This window comes from Crassostrea angulata, chromosome 2 (genome assembly GCF_025612915.1).
Source record: "Crassostrea angulata isolate pt1a10 chromosome 2, ASM2561291v2, whole genome shotgun sequence".
In the NCBI taxonomy this organism is placed as follows: Eukaryota; Metazoa; Mollusca; class Bivalvia; order Ostreida; family Ostreidae; genus Magallana; species Magallana angulata.
The window spans coordinates 81,067,749-81,078,156 of record NC_069112.1 but is presented as its reverse complement, the minus strand read 5'-3'; the positions used below and the strand labels follow the sequence as shown (position 1 = coordinate 81,078,156).

General features: G+C 35.9%; 1 protein-coding gene across 7 annotated transcripts in view; it reads left to right on the top strand.

The window, feature by feature from the left end:
• LOC128171010 (uncharacterized) overlaps positions 1–10,408 on the top strand; it is a 555,905-nt gene that overhangs the window by 129,464 nt on the left and 416,033 nt on the right. The window contains exons 1-2 of one of the 7 annotated variants that reach the window (XM_052836774.1): positions 2,074–2,565; positions 7,723–7,777. The exons of 5 other annotated variants lie outside the window; for them this stretch is intronic. The gene's annotated coding sequence lies outside the window, so the exon portion shown is untranslated. Of the gene's footprint in view, positions 1–2,073; positions 2,566–7,722; positions 7,778–10,408 lie in introns of those variants that run through there. One more of the 7 variants, XM_052836773.1, reaches the window with a different exon arrangement.

Genomic DNA, 10,408 nt, shown 5'->3' with positions numbered 1-10,408 from the left:
AAGCTCTTAAAAAATACAAATCTGTTCTCTTCGTATTAGGCGACAAAAAAACGGCCAAAAAAATAAAAGGAGGTTACTTAAAAAGAAATCAACTCGGCATCACAACCTTGTTAAAAATCGTAAAACCTTTCCTGAAAAAATGGTGGACGTGATGCAGAAATCTGTGTTGATACCTTACGAGAAGTACAGCCGTCTCATGACACTCCAGGAGACACATCGCGCGAATTCCGAAGCAGACGCGGAGAGAGTCGTGGCAGAAAATGTATCTGAAAACATGATAGCCCTACCACACCCGGAGGAATCACAGAACCATGACATGTCAACTCAGACCGAATCCGAGGACTCGATAAATCCTGAAACAACATCAGCCAATCTATCTACGAAGGAATCCGAGGAATCGCTTATCACAGAAAAGCCAGTGTTCAAAAAGAAAAAAACAATTGAAAATAAAAACATTAAAGCAAAATCTCGTTACAGACTTCAAACAACGTGGATTCGATTTTAATATGTCTATATATTTGAATAAAATCATTTTTATTAAAAAATCATATTTGTTTCTCTTTTTTAATACACCATATTACTCTGAATAGTTTTAATATATAATTAGTATTATTGTTTACATGAGAACAAGTGTGATCAAGCTGTTACAAGAGTATTTCACCGAGAGTCACGATTGTTTAATATACTCAATACAATTGATATTTCAAGGTTTAATTAAATAAAGTCATCTGTTGTATTCCGTTGGAACGGCATTAATAGTATTTCACCGAGAGGCACGATTGTTTAATATACTCAATACAATTGATATTTCAAGGTTTAATTAAATAAAGTCATCTGTTGTATTCCGTTGGAACGGCATTAATACTACTTATCAACTTCCTGCTACGCTCCTCCTTAATTACCTTCCTGGTCTACACTGAACCTCTGAACCTCAAATTTTTGAACCTCAAAGTGGGGTATAATGTCCCCCTTCATACTACTATCAGCACCTTGAAGTTTCCTCCCCTCCCCCTTAGTTGACCTCCAACCTACCCAAACCCGGCAAACAAATACACCCCCCCCCTTCTTAAAAAAAAATATTTAGTTCCGTAAACGCCACTTGGTTTTGACAAAAAAATAGGCCAATTTATTCAATTATTTCATACTTCATCGAAGAGTAATAGAAATATATTGGTGATATGTTTCATCGAACCCCTTCTCAGTACCATATATTCAAACAGATTGATTGCTTACACACGTTTATTATATCTCCGTACCCTCTTTATCTTTCTATCAATGCTCTCTATGTGTGTATTATTTGTAAAATAGGAAAACGGTCTAGGGAAAAGAAACTCTTTTTTAAAATTATATAAGATTCATGGCATAGTCTATTATAATATTTATCGCTTGTCTATCTATATCATGGCAGCCCCCCCCCCCCTGGAAAAATGAATTATCGCAAAAATGTCTCGGACCCCCCCCCCCCCCCCCTCCGGCACACACAATTATCCTTTGGACCCCCCCCCCCCCTCCTTTGATAAAAGGTTTCATGATCGGCGCATGCATGGTAATTGTCGCAAATGTTTATTGTTTCTTTAATATCTCTATATATAGCGATAATGGCAATGGCGGTCAGATTTCTAATTTCATTCAATTCTAGTTTATAATTTGATTTGATTGAAGTGCATATGCCGACTATTCATGACATTTTGTTCAGTGACTTCAGTTCAACAAGTGCGATGTTTGTGCTGCTGAAATAAACACGATTTCCGGTGAATTGATGAAATTTCTTAAACATTGTAAACAAGTCACAGAGTACATCTGCTTCTGGGAAGGAAGATAAAATATGAGAGGTCTTAAAAATATCAAAACAAATTCTGACTAATGTTACTTGGAAATATGTAGACATATAGGATTGCTTTAGAAGTCATCTGTGGCATGAGTTCCGTCTATTTATACATGCCATTTTTGTGTTACAGAAGTAGATCCACCATCACACCTCCTGTACAGAAATTCCTGGACTGGATCCACCTCAACCACTCCGTAAATTCCTGGATCCATCACACCTTCTTCTTCCTCTAGGTTTGAAATTGATCTATTATTCATGATGTCGTATTCAACTACAGCCCCCCCCCCCCTGCAAACACATAAAAAAAAAAAGTTTTCTTTGAGCATATACCGGTAAATAACTGAAATATAGATGAGATTGAATAATTAAGAAAACTAAGTTGATGATAAATACATTTAAAAGTAAATATTCTAATAGCTTTTTATTTTTGAATGATTCATTATCTGGGGCAAACCGTGGGACCAAAACGACTTGGGGTCGAAACAGTAGGATGCCGAAACGACAAGCATCACTGTGACGTATATCGAACAGACGATAGATCAGAGGCAGCAAAATGAAGGATAGTTTTACCCATTTAGATCGATAATGGTTCCCCGTGTAAGAAATGAAAGTACAGGTTTGTTCAAATGCTGTTTATATTGTACAATGGGGTCTACCTGTGGAATTATTTATGCCAGCGAACACGGAACGGAAAGTCTCGAATTTTCTCCAAACCAACTTTGTACAAATGACTACGGGTAAGTTTTTATTTGTGTTTTACATAGATACAGTGGATGAGAGGAAAAAAAGACAAATATGGTCATCAGGCTACATAATTCCTGTTATCTTTGGGCCAGTGTTATGGTATTAAATCATTCTTGAAGTAAATTAATGTGTACCGGTGTCAGATAAAATTTTTGTTAGGGGCCCCTAAAATTGTAAAAACGTTGGGGAGTTGTTTTATGTCAACAAACAACATGTACCGATACATGTAGATCTCAGTGATTTCAGAGTGACCAATCATCAGACAGAACCACTCTGCCCTGGACCCAGTGGTGACCTTGGGTGACCCCCAGACCCCTTGATGTAAAATTGGCCCCACTGATGTTTAAAAGATAAATAAATGAAAAAAAGGATTCTTCTTTTGAAAATTTTGTTTACCGGCCAATGTGATTTTAGATCTCATTAATCTAAAATATTAGTACAATTCAATCTTTAAGTTGACAGACTAAACGTTTATGAAAATACATGAATCAATGTTGGCTTTCATTTATATATACGTAGACAGTTTGAAAAAAATATGTGAATTATTGTAAACTGGTGGGCTGTATTGCGCAAGGTTGAATTTCTGAATAGATACATGTAAATTAATGTTTCCATTAAAGCATTTTCGTAGGATATTAAACCTCTATGTGCATGTTATATTTCTGTTGAACTTGAGGACAACATCAATTTAAATGTTTATTTAAATACATTCATGAATCAATATTGACCTTTATTCCTTACATGTACATGTATCTAAGCTGGAAGTTAATATGATATTGTCACTGAAATATTTATTTAGAATATACCAGTTTGTAATATTTTGTGGTCTCTTTACAGGTTCCTGGTGTAATGGGATGCAGTAAACTACCATAATTGACTAAAGAAAGAATATATGTGGTATAGTATTCATGTAATATCCCTATGTTTGTGTAGCTAAACTCTGTATTTTTAGGTCACCTGAGTCATTCAGGAGACCCATTGCTATCACAAGTTCGTTGTCGTGTGTCATTCATAGACATTATTGTATACATCTCTTAAGTGGGTATGAGGGCAGTAGTCATTGTGTTAGTCCATGGGTAAGAACTGTAAATAATATCAATGTATAGTATATATCGTTTTGAAAGTTCCCATTATACATATACATGTATTTGATAATTAGGTGTGAATTGTGTTTTGATAAAGTTCTAGTCTGTTCTCTACCTGGAGTAAAGAAAAACAGCATTTTACATGTATTTTAGTATGTTTTACAGTGCTACCATTGTGGCACATACCTTGCATCATTGTCAAGATAGTGTTATTTAGGTATCAACGGACGTCAAAGAATTTGAGAGAGAGAGGAGAGAGAGAGAGAGAGAGAGAGAGAGAGAGAGAGAGAGAGAACATGTCATGTTTAATGGAGAAAGTCAGTTATAGTGAGAAAAAGAAAGTCAGAGTACACGTTGCTCAGAAAAGTGAATGAGAGAGAGAGAGAGAGAGAGAGAGAGAGAGAGAGAGAGAGAGAGAGAGAGAGAGAGAGAATTAAAGAGCAATAGGTAGCAAGGGACAGTTTCGGATAAAGTACCCATCAATAATTTTGTAAAATTGAGAATTCCTGTACTTGAAGGCTTATTAGTGTTGCTAAAATTCATGAAATGAGTTTTAATGATTAGGCCAAAAAAAAAATATGTGTGTTTCCTATTTCATCAGATATTAAAATAGGGTAGGTGAGCCGGCTTTTTTTTTTTTAATGAGCTTTTCAGGTTTTTTTCCTTTCCTAGCATATGATTTTTCTATACATTAATAAAATGTATTTTACAGGTGGACCAATTGTGAATAGTGACAACTGTTACAGAATTAAAGCTTTCTTAAATCTTAGATTAATTTGGAATGTATACGAAGATTTTATTTTTATGTAAATAGAAAATATAAATATGACAGCCTAACTGGGGTAAAGAAAAAAACTGCATTTTGCATGTAGTTTATACATTATCCATCGGAATGAGAGCTCAGTTTAGATAGTGTCTCATTTCACAAAAAAGTTACAATAGGATCAGACAAAATGCAAACTTTGGGTAAGCCTATATACTTCTCTAAAACAGACCTAAAACTAAGTCATTGTTATGTTGGAGAAAGGAACAAAGAGTACATGTTTAGCAGAAAAAGTCACAGAGAGAGAGAGAGAGAGAGAGAGAGAGAGAGAGAGAGAGAGAGAGAGAGAGAGGGGGGTGAACATACATCTGTTTGATAGAGAAATAGACACAGAAAATTGGCATATATGTGGGTAGGACTGGGAGAAATGTCTGAAAATACTAAATATCTAAGAGATAGAGAGAGAGGGAGTGAGAGAGATTAATGAAGAATGTCAGAGAAAGTGAGACAAAGAGAGAAAAAGTACATGTTGATCAGAAAACTCAAAGAGAGAGATAGAAAGAGAAACAAACAGAAAGTACATATTATGGAGAGAGAGAGAGAGAGAGAGAGAGAGAGAGAGAGAGAGAGAGAGAAAGAGAGAGAGGGGAGGTATGTACATACGTCTCATTGAGTGGGAAATAATACCCCAAAGGCGGGGAATACATGTTGGAAAGACTGGAATAAAGAACACTTCTATTTCCTTAACAGAGAATGTCTGAAAATAGTAAACATTTGAGAGAGAGAGAGAGAGAGATAATGTATAATGAAGAATAACAGAGATAGAGAGAGCAAGAGTACATGTTCGCTAGAAAAGTGAATGAAAGAGAGAGGGAGAAAGTACATATTTTGGAGAGAGAGTCAGAGAGTAGGAGAAAAAGAGCAAGAGTATATGTTAAACAAATGATAGAGAGAGAGAGATAGAGAGAGAGAGAGAGAGAGAAAGAGAGAGAGGGTGAACATACATCTGTATGATAGAGAAATAGACACAGAAAGCTGGCATATATGTGGGTTGGACTGGGAGAAAGAGATGTGTATTTCCTTGAGAATGTCTAAAAATACTAAATATCTAAGAGAGAGAGAGAGAGAGAGAGAGAAAGAGAGATAGCTTAATGAAGAATGTCAGAGATAGTGAGACAAAGAGAGCAATATACATGTTGTTCAGGAAAGAGAATTAGAGAAAAAAGAGAGAAAGAGAAAGTACATATTTTGGAGAGATATAGTGGTAGAGTGAGAGAAAGAGCAAGAGTACATGTTAAACAGTGACTGTTACACAGAAAGAGAAAGAGAGAGAGAGAGAGAGAGAGAGAGAGAGAGAGAGAATGTTTAATGAAGAATGTCAGAGATAGAGATATATAGAGAGACTAAGAGAGCAAGAGTACATGTTGATCAGAAAGTGGAATGAGAGAGAGATAGAGAAAGAAAGAGAAAGTACATATTAAGGAGAGAGAGAGAGAGATAGGAGAGAGAGAGAGAATGTTCAAAGAAGAATGTCAGAAAATCAAATAGTAAAACAAAGAGAGAAAGAGTACATGTTGGTCAGGAAAGGGAATTAGAGACAGAAAGAAAGAGAAAAAAAGAGATGACATATTTTGGAGAGAGATAGAGAGAGAGAGTGAGAGAAAGAGTATGAGTACATGTTAAACAGTGACTGTTACAGAAAGAGAGAGAGAGAGAGAGAGAGAGAGAGAGAGAGAGAGAGAGAGAGAGAGATGTTTAATGAAGAATGTCAGAGATAGTGAAAAAAAGAGTACATGTTGCTCTGTAAGTGAATGAAAGAGAGAGAGAGAAAAATAAAGTACAGATTTCAGAGAGAGAGAGAGAGAGTTCATGTTAATGAGACAGAGTTAGAGTCCATGTACATGTTGTAAGAAAAAGGAATGAGAGAGAGGGAGAAAGAGAGAGAGAGAGAATGTTGAATGAATAAGGTCAGAGATAGTGAGACAAAGGGAGCAAGAGTACATGTTGCTCAGGAAAGAGAAAAAGAGACAGAAAGAGACAGAAAGTATATATTTTGTAGAGAGAGAGAGTGAGAGAAAGTTAAAAAGTGAATGTTATAGAAAGAGAGAGAGAGTACTAGTTATTTGCAGTTCCCGCTCATTTTTTTCACAGAGGGTAAACCGTTGCCATAGTAATCAAGGCTTAAGATGGAAAAATAGCAAAACCTACCTACTTTGAAGCCATATTAGAAGGTTTTGCCCACTAATGTAAACTATCAAAGACATAAAACAGCCTTTATCCTATTTTCAATTATTTAATTATATCAGAAAATTGATGGAGAAACCAATACTTTTAAAATGTTACCATTGAAACTGTAACAAAATTTTGAAATCAGTTTTTTGTGATTTTTCAATATGCTGAAATGGGAAACTGTTCAATTTTTACATCCATATCAATGTCCATGCTATATATACTTTCTTATGAAAATTAACATCCGTTGCTATGGCAATAAGGCAAAAAAAAAAGGATTGACCGGAAATCGGAGACTTCACTTTGTTAGAGAGGTTTAGCAAACCAACGTGTACGCGTACGTGTACGTGTAGAACGGAAAATATGTGCATTACGTCATCAGTTTGTGCAATGACGAATTTCTACACGTATGTACCCGAATGAACATACGTGTAAATTGCAAAGTACCCGTAAGGTCGAACTTGTAGCCTCTGTTTCCCTGTTGTCTATTAATTTTAATAAATATGTTAACTTTTCTTAAGCCTGAATATTCAGTGCGAATACTGATATCTACCAAAATAAATTTTCATTAGCATTTAATATGTTATTGGAGTTTTATTTCACGCATCTCTTCCTCCAAAACATGCAGTGGCTCCATTATCTTATTAATTTGCGATAAATAAAAATGTGCATATATAATAAATGATGTTTAATAAAATTAACACATGCAGAATTCCTACTTTTCGTTTATAACCAACATTCTCAGCTTAGTAGGAGAGGATATCCATAATTACATTAAAACATTTACACGTACAAGTACACGTTACAACTGCTAAACAAGAAAAGTAATTGAGCTGGTACGCGTAGTTCTAACTTGTAACCTACACGTACAAGTACACGTACACGTTGGTCTGCTAAACCTCTCTATTAACTCATCTTCACAATATTAGCTTGTCTTTAACATAGCATTTTAGATATGTGTATTGATTTTGCTCTGCATCAATCTCGTAAACTTATTAAAAAAGACAATAGGTTTTGAAACTTGAACATATATTAAGAATATAACAGTATAATAGTTTGAGGTCTCTTTACAGGTTCCTTGTGTATCAATAAAGAGTGGACTGATGGAGCAAAGAAAGAGTTTATGTGGTATAGTATTCATGTAATATCACTATGTTTGTGTAGCTATATAGTATTCATGTAATATCACTATGTTTGTGTAGCTATATTTTGTAATTTTAGGTCACCTGAGTCATTCAGGAGACCCATTGCTATCACAAGTTCGTTGTCGTGTGTCATTCATAGACATTATAGTATTCATCTTTTAAATGGGTATGAGGGCAGTAGTCATTGTGTTAGTCCTGGGGTAAGATCTGTTGCCCGAAGGCCTAGGTCGAGGACTGCATCAATTTCTTACCAAGGTACTGACAATATAACTATTGCCCTCATCCCCATTTGATGGTTAATCTGTAAACAAGAATAGCATATCCTAGTGGTAATGTCAGGGGAGGGATATTTAATTATCTTCTTGGGAGAGATTTAAACAATCAGCCAGGGTGAGGGGGATAGCCGATAATATATTATAGGCCAGTAGTTAATATAAATAACCTCATATTTGGAAAGTCCCCATTTTACATATATTAAAAAAGTAAAAGCAGCAAGAGTACAAGAGTTTAGCAGAGAGAGAGAGAGAGAGAGAGAGAGAGAGAGAGAGGGAGAGAGAGGGAGGGAGAGAGAGAGAGAGAGAGAGAAAGAGAGGAGAGAGAGAGAGAGAGAGAAAGAGAGGAGAGAGAGAGGGAGGGAGAGAGAGAGGGAGAGGAGAGAGAAAGAGAGTTCATATTAGTTAGACAAACAGTTAAAGTCTGTTCTCTACCTGGGGTAAAGAAAAAACTGCATTTTGCATGTAGTTTATACACTATCCATCGTAATGAGAGCTCAGTTTAGATAGTGTCACATTTCACAAAAAAGTTACAATAGGATCAGACAAAATGCAATTTGGGTAAGCCTATATACTTCTCTAAAACAGACCTAAAACTAAGTCATTGTTATGTTGGAGAAAGGAACAAAGAGTACATGTTTAGCAGAAAAAGTCACAGAGAGAGAGAGAGAGAGAGAGAGAGAGAGAGAGAGAGAGAGAGAGAGAGAGGGGTGAACATACATCTGTTTGATAGAGAAATAGACACAGAAAGTTGGCATATATGTGGGTAGGACTGGGAGAAATGTCTAAAAATACTAAATATCTAAGAGATAGAGAGAGAGGGAGTGAGGGAGATTAATGAAGAATGTCAGAGAAAGTGAGACAAAGAGAGAAAAAGTACATGTTGATCAGAAAACTGAAAGAGAGAGAGATAGAAAGAGAAACAAACAGAAAGTACATATTATGGAGAGAGAGAGAGAGGGGGGGGGGTATGTACATACGTCTCATTGAGAGGGAAATAATACCCCAAAGGTGGGGAATACATGTTGGAAAGACTGGAATAAAGAACACATCTATTTCCTTAACAGAGAATGTCTGAAAATAGTAAACATTTGAGAGAGAGATACTGTTTAATGAAGAATAACAGAGATAGAGAGAGCAAGAGTACATGTTCACTAGAAAAGTGAATGAAAGAGAGAGGGAGAAAGTACATATTTTGGAGAGAGAGTCAGAGAGTGGGAGAAAAAGAGCAAGAGTACATGTTAAACAAATACTAGAGAGAGAGATAGAGAGAGAGAGAGAGTGAGGGGGTGACCATACATCTGTATGATAGAGAAATAGACACAGAAAGCTGGCATATATGTGGGTAGGACTGGGAGACAGAGCATGTGTATTTCCTTGAGAATGTCTGAAAATACTAAATATCTAAGAGAGAGAGAGAGAGACAGAGATAGAGAGAGAGAGAGAAATGAAGAATGTCAGAGATAGTGAGACAAAGAGAGAAAAAGTACATGTTGATCAGAAAACTGAAAGAGAGAGATAGAAAGAGAAACAAAGAGAAAGTACATATTATAGAGAGAAAGAAAGAGAGAGAGAAAGATAAAAAGCTTAATGAAGAATGTAGGAGATAGTAAGACAAAGATATCAATATACATGTTGTTCAGGAAAGGGCATTAGAAAAAAAAGAGACAGAGAAAGTACATATTTTGGAGAGAGATAGAGAGAGAGAGTGAGAGAAAGAGTAAGAGTACATGTTAAACAGTGACTGTTACACAGAGAGAGAGAGAGAGAGAGAGAGAGAGAGAGAGAGAGAGAGAGAGAGAGAGAGAGAGAGAGAGAGAGAGAGAGTGTGTGTTTAATGAATAATGTCAGATAGAGAGATAGAGAGACTAAGAGTACATGTTGATCAGCAAGTGGAATGAGAGAGAGATAGAGAAAGAGAAAGTACCTATTAAGGACAGAGAGCAAGAGAGAGAGAGAGAGATAGAGAGAGTAATGAAGAATGTCAGAGATACATGTTGATCAGAAAGTGGAATGAGAGAGAGATAGAGAATTAAGAGAAAGTACATATTTAGGAGAGAGAGAGAGAGAGAGAGAGAGAGAGAGAGAGATATCAAAGAATATCAGAGAATCAAATAGAAAGAAAAAAAGAAATGACATATTTTGGAGAGAGAAAAAGAGAGAGTATGAGAGAAAGAGTAAGAGTACATGTTAAACAGTGAATGTTACAGAGAGAGAGAGAGAGAGAGAGAGAGAGAGAGAGAGAGAGAGAGGGAATGATTAATGAATACGGTCATAGATAGTGAGACAAAGAGAGCAAAAGTACATGTTGATCAGGAAGGAGAAATAGAGACAGAAAGAGA